The sequence below is a fragment of the Varroa jacobsoni genome, unplaced genomic scaffold (assembly GCF_002532875.2).
Source record: "Varroa jacobsoni isolate VJ856 unplaced genomic scaffold, vjacob_1.0 scaffold_672, whole genome shotgun sequence".
Taxonomy (NCBI): Eukaryota; Metazoa; Arthropoda; class Arachnida; order Mesostigmata; family Varroidae; genus Varroa; species Varroa jacobsoni.
The window spans coordinates 170,486-184,106 of record NW_019213574.1 but is presented as its reverse complement, the minus strand read 5'-3'; positions in this window follow the sequence as shown (position 1 = coordinate 184,106).

Here is a 13,621-nt window from a genome sequence, read left to right as displayed (position 1 = left end):
GAACCCTAGCCGTCTCGATTTTTTACTTTGTCCACACGCTAAAAGAACCGATTGCAAGCAAACAATCTTATAAGCCCATTCGTTGTTTTTATGTATATGCAAAAAAAGTTAATGCATCAATTGATGCACTAGAAATTTAGACTTCGAACGAGCATGACTTAACAATAGCGTTAAACGAAGATTCGAAGCATCATTTTTCGATTGAGGTTTATCGATTACTGGCTGTATTGATTTAAACATGTGATGATGTTTATTTCGCCTAAATTGACCATGAAAATATTTTTTTCTGGGCGAATTTTCAAACTGAAGTGCCTCACAACTTCTGCTTCTGGAGCCTCTCCGGATGGTACCGCAATAAGCAAGATATGCCAGTGGTCTTATAACCGCACAATTTTCATACGTATCCCTCCGACCTTTACTTACCTTACGGTAGAAAACCCTAAACCTGTAAAAGATCTCTGTGAAAACACTTCGCATGTCTATTTGAATACATCAGACAGTCATAATTCCATGTTATGCTTCAGCGACGCAATGCTAAGACTCCATTTGTAATATGAAATATATATTTACAGTGTAAAATGAACAATAAGCACGGCTCATCGTTACGGGATTAAGCATTATATAGAAATCCACCTAAGCGACAGGGATTACTTTTGTACACTATGTCATACTGATATCACTGTGTAGCCCCATGCTGAAAAGTACACAAAAAACTTAGAAGCTAAATTGACGTAGTTGAGTTAATGATAAGAGTAAAATTCGACAATATATATCATCCTATATAGTCGGATATATGAATATATTAAGTGAACTGATGTTTAACTGAGCGCGGAAAACAATTACGAAGTGAAGTACCTTCCGTTTTGATGAACAATATATCGAAGATTTATTTCAATTGTGAGACTGACATGGAAAAGCAAAACGATTTAAGTCACGGTACCAGTTCAGGTAGACAGATGGCCAGGCAAACATTTACATGCTTCAGACAGCATGTTCTTTTGAGCCAATTTAAACTGTATTGCCTTTCTGCCGAGGAGGGATAACAATCCTGATAGTACCAACATTCTATTATAATGACCAAATAGTATAACTTATTCATTTAGTCAATTCATTAGGCTTCTTGAGTCGTGCCCTTGGACGTTCAATAACTTAAAGCCACCAGTCACATGGGTTGATCGCATACACGTGCCGAAACGTTCCGGCAGGAGTCGCAGTTTTATCTGCTTGATTCCTGTGTTTGACCAAAACAACATATAAACAATTTACTACGGACAATTTTTATGCTTCCTAATATAATTCATATTCTTATCGCATATAAACATTATGATTATAAATTAGAATTTGAGCATAGGTCCACTTAGCATACAAACATACAGCAATTCAATGTGCTTAGCCCCGCCTACGTACACTTCCGAAATACATGGCGCACAAGAAGAAAACTGGAAACAAGATTGAACGGAAGGACTATCTAAAAGAACGAGACGTCTTCGTATTACGGGTGACGTGGCATAGTGCAGAGGAGTTTGGAACTTTCATCCTCTCTCTCTCTCTAAAAATCGTTGTTACCCAGCGGCCGCTGAGTCTCCTGCAGTTTGAAAAGGCAGAAACGAAAAGAATCTGAGAAGAAAAAAGAGATAAAAAGCTGCTACGAGAACAAGCAGGACGTAGGACCTGCTATCAGTCAGGGAAGAAGGCTGGTCCCAACTATCTGGATAGGCCTTGTGGGTCCTGTGTTTTCGATGCACATCGCTAGATCTTACTAAAAGAAAATCGCAAAAAGCGAATGTCCTTGCGAGAAAAAGAGTTCTATTCACGAGTACCCGTCTTGCTGCTCATTGGCTCGGGTTGTTCTTGTGGTGTTGAGATGTGGACGAGACGTTGTCGAATTATATCGACAAAACACACTGGTTGCTGTCATTCAATCGATAGGACAACGGAGTTTCCGAGGCGATGCAGCAGAGGTTGCGGTGTAAAGTCTGTCCTAAGGATGCCCCATGATTTTCCCTAACCGATATTGTCCTGAGAACGTGGACTTAGGGCCAGGAGAAAATACCAAGAATGGTGTGGGCGTTCGCAGAGCTGTGGGGAAATCAACCTTACGCTGTAGATTGGTCGTTGGCTGAAAAGCCTGATTTACGACTTTGATGTGGGCAGGCGATTGGTGCGGCGATAGAACTGCGGCGCTGGCCGGAGCTCATTGCTGGCCTCACAGACCAAAGGAAGGCGAGTGGATGCAGCTGACAATGCTAGTATTAAGCCAAGAAAAAACAATGAAAAAGAGGATTGAAAGGAACACAGAATAAAGGTTATTTTCTTTCTTGTCTATAGCAACATCCTGGAGGTTACGACATCCATCACAGCGGACACAGGTTTGTAGGTATGAGAATTTTATATGGGAAACAGAGTTTAATCATACGATCAATGAGTTCACATATTGGTGAATGGGTAAAGCGAAAAAGACAGTTCTTTGAATTTTATTATATACATTGTTTGTCTGAAGGGATAGCAGCGCGAAAAATTAAAATTAGTTTAATGGCACATAAATAACTTTATTTTATCCGTTATATTTTCTGTCTCAACGCGAGCAAGTTAATAGAGTAACAAATGACGGCGATATTCTTTCAGCGATCACTCCGCCGATAATACCAGAATATTCCGTTTTCCGTCCATTACGATATGATGATGACTGCTAAAAATTTTCAAAGCCGACCAAATCGTATGGATCAATGTATTATGCTACAGAACTGTACAGGTGGCATTTAGAGCACAGAGTAGAGCATACAGCCACGAGTAACAGTCTCGTGGTCTGACATTTTCGCTTTGAGGCTTTCCGATATAGGAATTGTACGAAAAAAACCTAAAGGACAAGTTGTTAGCGTTCTAGACCAACTCTGCCTAAATTTAACTAAGTAGTAAGTTCCCATTGAGGGCAGTGTCCTCTGATGAATGCGGCAAAATGAATTTGGTTATGTATTCAGACGCATCGAAGCAGAACTATAACTGTACGTATATTCAGTCGAAATAGGAAGTTCGTCCAGGCAAAAAGTGGCGCCAAATAAACAATGCTTTTCGAAATAATTCTAGAAAATGACGCGTCTGCTACAAATGCAACTTTGACAATAAAAATAGTATGATATTTATTATATTTTATTCAAGCCTTTTTCAAAATACGGATGTATAGTGCGTACGATAAGCAAATGGCAAGGATGGCCGGCCCATGTAGTGCTTCAGCTATAAGAGGTTAGCCATCACAGAACGTTGCATGTACACGTATTTCTTGGACGTAAGTAGAACGAAAATATTCCGAGTGCTACTTTTCTATAGCTACTACAAAGTTGTTAAGCGTTCGTTCAAACGGCTAACTTATGCGTTTTAAAAATTCGAGGCTGAGATAACCGAATTGGCGTATCAATTAGCGTCAATTTCCATAGCGACGCAGTTAATTCCAGTAGGATCTTTATGTCACTGCGGTGTTTTCCCCTTTGAAAGTTTACTTGCATACGATTTCCTGCTTTTATTGAAACACACTAAATGAAAGTCCTACACTAACGATACGTCTTTGGCTTTATGGTGGATACAGCTGAAGGCGGAGTACCTCTACAAAGTATGCTAAAGAGGCAACTTGAAGGCACTAGAGTCTCTCAACGGTTTATAGGAAACGCTATAGAAGACCTTAATTTCTCAACGAGCTGTACTCCAATAAAAATATTGTTCTGATTAATATAACGGAAGTGAGGTGGGTCCCCGCTGAATAACATTTTGTCACACCAGCATTTAGTTACCGTTATGCTTAGAAAAAAGACATGACCGGGTTGTTTAAAACGTTTCAAGTAAGTCATTGAAAATCAATAGGATCGCTCTTGTGGGAAATACACTTAATGTTCGAGCGGTGCTCGATTTATAACGACGAAATTTAATGTTACGAAGCACAAACGCAAAAGCAGAAGCAAATTTACTGATAAATTATTGAGTGCAGGGGAAACTGCTTTTGTGCAAGGATTGTTGGATAGATCCATTATCTACTGAATATATATATATATATATATATATATATATATATATATTTTGTTTTAATAAAATACTTCTTGCTGTTAATAATTCTCAATAAGTTTCAGAAAAAGTGTTAGCTTTTAGCTGGTTTTCGTAGCTTCTGTCTTGTTGTTTGTTTAGATGCTGACTTTAGGATCCTAGTCGACAGACGGTTTCAATAATGCTGTTAGTAAGATTATAACGCGTTTATACTGAGAAACGTATTACACCAATGTATATTTCTATCCTTGGTAAAATAAAGGGTCGCATCTGACTCGATTGAACAAGATCTAGGGTGTCCGGCAAACGAAAACAATATCAACTCGATGCAGGTAGATGCCTTCCACTAACGCTGTTGCATTGTTGTTCTCCTTTCGTCGTTGTATATTAATATTTAATGCTGGGTCTTCAGCGTAGATTGTCGCTCACCGATACCTTCAAATGACAGGCCAATTGGTTAGCTATAAAAGAAACAATTTAATCTTACGCGCCTATTTCATATCACCGCATTAGCCCAACATCAAACTGTAACGGTCGTATATACAAATAGCGATCAAGTCGAACTGCTGTGACTTAAGGCAAAATTACGTTCGAATAGTTGGGTTGGCTGTTGATAACGGGGTGGACAGTGTCGTCAAAGTCATCATTTGAAGACATATAAGCCGCAACAATGAAGAATAATGAAAAACTGATATTTTTGAAGAGTCATTGACGAAGTCTAAGCTAAAGATTAAATGCTGGCAAATATAGCTTCGCAAGATAAAGAAATATCAACGTCCAATGATTACAAATAGGCCATAGCGAATTCGGCTAGAATAGAATCGATTGTGAAATGAATGCTGTAAAATGATAATTAAAAATGTCAATTTTCATTAGAAAAAAAAAACATTTTTGTTTTTACACTCAGTTGTTTTATAAGATGCCCTTTTGTTTACTGAATGAACGTGCATGTCATGTAGGTAAAAAGCCTTGAAAAAAATTCTTGTATGATCCTACTACGGTGTCCATGCACACACGCATAGCTAAGTATTAGTTTTTGATTTACACATTTTGCATAATAACGTTTTTTTGGCTACACACCTTGAAATTCGAACAATTTAGAAAAATTTTCGATTTAAATCCAATCTCTCTATTCAACTATCAGTAAAGTACGTTGCAACGTAGCAGATCCCTTCCTTTCCGCCACTAGGGGGCACCTCTCGTGTTGCGTTTCACTGAAAGGCTTAATGCGCGCTGCTTTGCGGAAATCTTCTTCGCACACCACTTAAGAAGACAATGCAGTTCATCAGCGTAAGCTGATGTAGGTTCAAAGACGAGCCCGATGCGGATAAAGACGCCACAATCGGCCGCCTGTCTAAAGACACGCCTCAGTGTGGAACTAATCGAGTTCTTGAGTCGTTATTGGATTTTCACACCGCAGGCTCTGCGTCGCACACCAATGCAAAGCGTCTCTGTCGCTTGTGTGGCATCAACGGAGACAGTTCTACACGAGAGGTGCTTACGACGCCGTTGTGATGAAGCTAGCGGTATCACGGCTCTCTAACATGCGCTGTAGATCGGGGTTGAAAGGCACCGCGATCTTGAAGCACCTCCTCGAGTTTCGTGGCGAAGCAGAGGGTGAGTGGATCGCAAAAGCGGCAGGACAAATGACCTCTTCAACATTGAAATGTGTCCTTACGATGAATAGCAACGCGCAGGCATAAATAGGACAAATATGGGGTCTTCCATCCAGTACCCTACCGACCGAGGACCCCGGAAAGGAATGAGAAAGCGAAAGAAAATTAAAAAAAAAAACGAGTAAGTACCACGATGAAGCCACGTCATACAGGCGTGCCATAGCAGACGACTAGACCCGCGCACTACATAATTCAACGTTACCCCTATTCATATTTAGTTGCCACCGAAAGATGAACCTTATACGATGCTGTATCAAATCGTGGACAGTGCGCAATGTATGAACCAGAAACCTGTCACCTGTTTAACTAAGACTGTCGCACATTTAGTTAACCTCGGTCCCTATAGCTCCCACCAAAGCCCCAGGAACTGGCAAGGAAATGTTTGATGGTTTGTGTAGAACAACCCCTTCAGTAAGCAAAGCAATTAACTTACCTTTACAACAACTGCCTGGATTGGGTTTCTTGTTATAAAGGTCATGCGTTAGAACAAGTGTCACGCTTGGGGAAGGACACGCACTCAAAGTTCTGAAAATCTATAGTTGATTAGGTAAATCCTGAAGGGATGTTTTGATAACGCTTGGATTTTTTGTATTTAAAATGTATGCCTTCCCGAAAACTGGACGAATTGACGACTGTTTAGTATCTTTTAGAGGTGACTAGCTGACGATAATGGTGATGATGTCAAAAAATAAATACAAGGAAGATATACCGATGCATTGGTTCATTTGGGGTACTGTAATAGTCAAAATGGGGTAAAACCTTTCTGCATTTTGCCCCCGACCTTCGTTGAACTGTCGATTAATTCGCAAACACTATTACCGTCTTGAATCTGGTATAACTGATGCGACGTAACCTCCTAAATTCACACGATTTTTCTCTTTTGGATAAAGGAACGTTCCTTAGTATGGTGATTTAATTCAGATGCGTATTTATTTAAACGCATACATTTAGAGAATAAAGTTCAATTTAACTTCTTGTCTCTAAGACAATTAAAGCAAACGCAACATTCAAATAACTCTGGTGTAACTAAGAATCGTTTGGTTTTGCCTATTACCCGAATCATGCTGCGGAATCAAACTAAGCTGTACGCCTCCAGGGACCATTCATCTGAAACTACTAACTTAAATATACTACGGAAATTAAAGGAAAAGCCACTCTGGTTACCCTAGCTGCCTAAATATGCAACCTATATCAGAAGCATTGGCACTTTTAGAAAGCGCAAAAAATCTGGCATTAGAAACAATTTAAAAATTCACTTTAGAAAACAGATTCGTAATGTGACGAAACTAGAAATAAACAGCAGCTTTATGAGGAAGACGCTATCGCATAATGAAGAACATATTGACTAGAGTACGAACATCAATATGAGTAAACATACAAAATTATTTTTTTACACGCACGTTGTTTTCCATCAATACGTTATTGCGCACATGTCTTATTAAGCCTATCGAGACGATAGATTTGTGTTAAAAACTCGTGGCGCAACTCGATATATGGACTAGACAAATATTTACTGTTCTGTGTGGGAGAAAGAGACTTCTTAGGTTGCAACTATTTGGTTTGTAAACAAAATAAAAATAAAGCTATTTCATTAAATACTAAATAATTTAACTTATGAAGGTTTTCCATAATGAAAAGGTTCACTATCAATTAACATATTTTGTAATTAGTTATTATGAATATAGACGTTCAGCTGCGGCAGGCATCAATATGGTAAACATTTGGACCTTAGCGAACAGACTATGGAGAACCTAATTTTAAGATTTGAAGCCAAAAAACAAATCATGAGCTAGATCAGCTGTAGAGGATAATTGTTCGAGCCGCGTAAACTTGGCTCCAATTAGACCTCTCGGCTGCCGCTTATGAACCCCTTGAATTACGATCTTGAGCGTGTTCTAAATCAGACTCGTTGTATAGCGGAATGTCCCCAGATCATTTCGTGAGCTCGCAAAACTTATTCACTAAATTGTTACTAAAATAGACGACATGCTATCATTGAAAACGATGCCAAACGGCTGATCTTCTCTGTGTGTATATTTAAGATTTGTTTATTTATTTCCTACTGTTTCTAGTTTAGTAACCCATCGAAAAGCCAGTAATATGATACATAAGGTTTAGAAAACCCGGGATTTCACGAGAGAGAGAGAGGTGAAGTGAGGTGCATTATGTCACAACATCTGCACTTCTCGCTGTTCCCGAAATTCCGATGAAAGACGGCGCTCAGTTTCAAAAATTATAATGACTAGGCATAGCGTTATTGTACATGCCCGCCTAAATGGGTTGTTTAAAAAGTCATTAATTTACCTGTGCTTTTGGTTATATTACAACGCCAATCTACGCAAAGCTAGTCAACAGTGATCATATAAACGCTACATATATATATATATATTTGTATATATGTATATTGTGTTAAGCTGTTACAAGGAAATCTGGCAGACTTTTAAATGAAATAATTGTTAAATTGGTTCGGTTGAAATGATGACTCTTTAATGTCTATTAGTAACGCTTTCTTTTATTTTCTATCGCTATGATAGTTTTTATACAGTCATATGCCTACCACCTTCGTTTTCACGTATACAATTTTTCTCTATATGGCTTCTGAAGCAAATCGATGCTTGCCCATCAGTTACTTTTTTAGGAGTGGAAAGCCCCCGTAACCACACAGACTAAGATCGGGGGAGTAATCGGCTTGAAGCTATCGTCAGATTATTCTTCGCTTAATCGAGGAACTAATTAAGGCATGGCAATCAAATCTGACGTTGTCATCGAGTAATTAGGCTATGCGCTTTTGATTGTAGTATGAACGGTCCATGAGCTTTTTTTAAAGGATCCAGAGAGTGGGCTACACTCAGTGCTTCGTTTTCGGCGAGTATTTCATAGTAGCAGAGGATCCTGATGCGCACTGCAAAAACTATCATCATAATATATTCTAACTTACTGAACATAGGTCACCGTACTTGATTTCTCTCCAGGGCGACGCCACTGTTTCGCCTAGTCTTCTTCCGGCTAAACTATGTCCCATCTAGAGCGACCATATGCTCCAAGCGAGTTTTTTTGCTTATTAAAGTTCCGCAAATTGCACAGGGAATACACCACATGCATTTTCAACTGGCCTGGAGTCAATTCACGGGGGACACGTTTTTTATTCACTTTCCGCATTTTTAGTATTTGGGCTATAATTTTGTAACACGGTGCGTGTTAAATGCCAGTTTTAGCCGATAAAGCCCTTTAACTACTAGCTCTGCTTTCGTAAAAAGCCTTCTAAATTGCAACAATGCACTTCTGTCCTTCGGGTCCTAACATGTGGGCTCTTCTTCGCTGGCCTTTTCGTTCTTGAAACGCTTGGATTATTCGAGAACCACGCGTTCGTTCGCTCAAAGCCTGCTGGTCTGATGTTTTCGTCAATCTGCAGTAAATTTTCGCAGCGCAGTGACTTTTGAGGAACAAAAACACTAAGTGTTGATTTTAGAGATCAAAACATGTTTCTCCTTTCGAACTTCTTGCTACTCAACCGACCGTCGCTGCCAGTTTTCTGCGCAACCAAAGTTTATATGCCAAATTTTGGTCTACGGGTCGCACTTAGTTCAAAGGTTATTCAATTTTAAAGCCTGCCGGATCCGCTTGTAACGGTCCGATTTATGTGTTTATATAGAATCAGTATTTAAGTACCGGACGCATCTGGTGAGATAACTAGGAAAATATAGTCGCCGTATAACGTTCAGTTAAAGATTCTCTTACGTAATGTCAAAGAGTTTATAATTAAAGTAGATATAAAGCCTATTTATCTACCAACTTAGTAGGCTCATGACATTCAACAGCGAGTATTGTTTGGCAACCGTAAATGTACGGGTGTCAGAAAATGGTGATTTTATTTAATAATAAGACGCCGTTTAAGACAAGCTATATTTTGCCTATATAATTTAAATTATTATTCATAGAATTTATGCGTATCAGTTGTTTATTACCGTGTAGCGTGGTGGCTAGTGGTGTCAGCTTCGTTGGTCCATTGGTTGTCCGTTGTCCATTGGTCTGGTACAGACAAGGGCCCCTGAACACTGGGCCTAAACCCAAACACTAAAGGCAGCCTTGTTGCCAACGTAAGCAAAAGAACGTCAGTTTGGCAACTGTGCGTTCTTCCGTTTGTTACAGGTTGAGGCATAGCCGAACATTAAGAATAGCAAATTGACTCTCCCTCCATACGAATGAAGGTGCAATAGAATGAGTGCTGTCTTCTTCGGCCTTTTATAAACGGAGTATCAGCCTGAGATACCAAATCTCGAAGATTTTTATAGTAGATGGACAAATGTATTTGGAACTTGATTTACTAGCTAGTTGCCACGCGCTGCAGACGTCATGGAGACATTCAGAATTTATCTAAATGAACCATACTGGTCGTTTGTCCAAATAGTATTTTTTAGAATAAATAAATTCAAGTGCAGTCGTTTGATCCGAATATCGAAAACAATAGTGCTCGTTGCATGATATAGTCGTAATGGCCCCATAGCTTTCAAGCCATACAATTGCGTAGCTGCCCATCTATGGGCATTCATATTATATATAACACACAATCATTAGTGGTTGTAAATCAGCGGCGGAGTGACCCCGTACCCCACAATATACGAATAAACAAATAACAAAGTCCAAAACTATCGTATTGCCATAGAAAATCAGCTAACTGGACTAAACAGGATTTTATTGAGCTTTTGGCGATTTTCGAGTAAGGCGCGCGTTATTTTGACAAAATATATTATGGAAGCATTTACTCTAAGGGTTACGATGTATCAAGTATCTACCACAGATGTTCGAAATTGCACACATATGCACATCGATTTTGCATCGTCGCTGGCCTGTTGGCGCGTACCAATTTTATCCGCACAATTCTTCTCAGATATTTAGGATCAACAAAATGTATACGTGGATCAAACGGCTTATGGAACTGATTCGTGTAATGGGCTATTAGTGGTTATCTCGTCACTGTCCGCTCCTCTTTGTCTCTCTTCCCTCTTTATCTTTCAATATCTTCCTCTTCCGCTAGCGTTTTACTTCTCATCGCACTTCTGTTCTATTGTTGTTGTTGTTGTTAGCTGTTTCCGTGATACTATGTTCTGTGTGTCGTTTCTTTGTCCTTTTTTTCTTTTATATTTCCATTTCTCATTGTGATCGAGCGAGGTGTTCTGCGATGCTCGCTACCGGTGTCGCCTCGTTGGATTTGTAAATACGTCCGAGCTACAGGAAACGGACGTCCTGGGCTGCGTCAGCTTCGCCATGAATGGGAATGGCGACATCTCGATGACGATTTGAGACAAATCGATTACGATGAATGCTTCGCTTCGTCCATCTCTCCTTTCTACGTTGTCACTATCTTGTTTGTTGCTTTGTTTATTGCTCTCGAGCTTCTGTCGCTTCGCTTCGCTGCGCTGCGCGGCTGGTGACCCTGTCTGAGGAGTTCTTCGGCGTGTGCGTATATGTATGTTAGAATTGGAACTGCCCAGCTGCTCTTGCTCTGTACAGCAGCGATACCGTTGCCACCGCACTGGTCCCAGTGAAAGCCTCGCATTAGATTGGAGGAGACTGTTATTGCCTTTTTGGAAAAAAGACGATGGATCATTATGTTATATTATGTTAAGGATCGTGGAGGGCGCAGCAGGATGACGGCGACGAGGGTGGCGACAAGGGTTGCGACGAAGACGGCGCTAGAAAGAACGAGCCAGTGCTAGCCGAAAGGGAGAGAGAGAGAGAGAGAGAGAGAGAGAGAGAGAGAAAAAGATCATCGATCCATCACTGACATTGTGAAGCCTGCATTCGCCCTGTTTCCTTCGCGTCGGCAGTAGTAGTTTTGTCCCGTATTACCCCCCCAGGCCTGTATTCGTATCACGATATGTCGCTAGCCTGATTGAGCTACGGTTGCGTATAAATCCAATTAAATCGGTAGAAGCATGAACAATTGCAGCAGGGGCAACGGCAGGTAGCGTCAACTACTCAATGTTTTATGGTTACTACCAGTTGTTATTGTGCTTGATGCTGCCTTTCGTAAAAATATATTTATATCGGGATAAATGAAAAAGTAACCCTGAGTTATGTATACTCATCACATAAGTAAGTAATAGGCAAATTTGGCGGTTTTCAGCCACAGTCATATGACGTGTTGCAGCGGTGCGTCTATTATCACTATCGGCGACATCTGTAAAAAGGAATTAGTCTACAAAAGTCAAAATAATACATCTAGCTTTTCATTTCAGCAGTGCATTTCAGCAGGTTCTGCTAGTAAAGGTATCACACAACGATAAAAATGGTAAATTTAAACGGTAAACTAGTTACTTGTGACGACTACTGGACCCAAGAGATGAGTAACATCGGTAGCAAACCCCAGCTGATTATCTAAATAATTGTTTGACATTTTAAAGCAGATGCTGCCTTTGAGTATTGCTTCGGACGACTGGCACTAGCTACTATGTGTACGCCTTTGTATCGAACCTAAGTTGAAGTTGAACTGAAGTTAAAAGCCGAAGCACATAATCATCTTATCATTAATGAGACTAGCTGACAGTTTGTCGCAGGACATTGTTCAGCCCTTAATGATTGCGGTATGGATGCGCTTCCTTCCAATTGTTGTTGTTTATGGCCATGAAAATGATAATCTGATTTTGTTGACATTATCTTAGATCAAGCTTACAAAGAACACGTGATGTCGATTCGTGTTGTGCTAATGGTTACTAGTGAAAAAAAATCCCGATACTATTTAAATATATATTTAGGTATACAAACACTTAGTTTTTTAAATTATGCTTAGTTAGTTTCTTAGGCTTCCGCGATCACCTGACAGATACCGCACGAATCTTGTAGAAATCCTAAATCGCAGCGCTGGTAGGAAACAGAGGTGCTCGAATAATAGGGAAAAGTTTTTCTTTACGGTTTTGAACGCAGAATGATCGGCTTACGTTCTTAATGTTCCTTATTTGACGGCTGTACAGCAATTCATGCAAAAAAGCTAATGCTTCATAGATATTTGGTACTAAATCTATATATTTGGTTGTAGTTTCGATGTATATGTGCTCTAAGGAACCCCTTTGGCGGGAAGATGTATAACGAGAAATTACCAATCTGCCCATTCCATGTAACAGTTTACCTATAAAATACATTTAATGACGATTATTTTAGAGGGAAACATTTTTAGGAACAGTAATATGCAGCTACAGGACTGGTGCGAAGAAAACACGAAGACAGAAAGGACCTGTAGCCAATTTGGCAATAAAGCCTGGCTATAGCGAAAACTGCCTGCATGAGCAGCAGAGGGTGTTTGGACGCGTACCCGCAAGAACCGACCTGGAACCGGTGTATATACAAACGTCAGAATACGGTAACTAACTACCTTCTCTAGCTAACTAATGTAACCGGGTCCTGGTTACCACTTGGCTGTATGCTATTACCTGGCCACTGCTACGCAGCTCCCTCCTCGTGACTCCTATTCTCTGAACGGCCAACTATGCGTGCGGTAGGCAGCCGATCCACGGTGCAAAAACGCTACAACAGCTCTGGTTGTATTACACCCATTATAACAGCGTCGTAGGCTCTAGAAGTGGAAACGGAAAAGGTTCTTACATAGCAAAGAATGCATGTAGCATTAATGGCCACCTCAAACCTCCGGACCCCAGCGACACCTAACGGCTGCGTTTGGGGCCGAGACGGGCCAAGTGTAGGCAATAAGTACGGCTGTGTGATTCAGTTCTGCTTCTGCTGCGCCGTTTTGTTGGTAGAGGAATGTCAAACTGATACATCAGCGAAACAGGATGGTCGAGCGAGAGCTCGCATGAGCAACCAAAACAGAAAAGAAAAAGCAAGAGACCACGAAGGAAGACAAGGGGCGCGTAGGAAAAGCAAGCAAAAAATCGTGCAGCGCTGTGTTTGTGCTGGGCCTG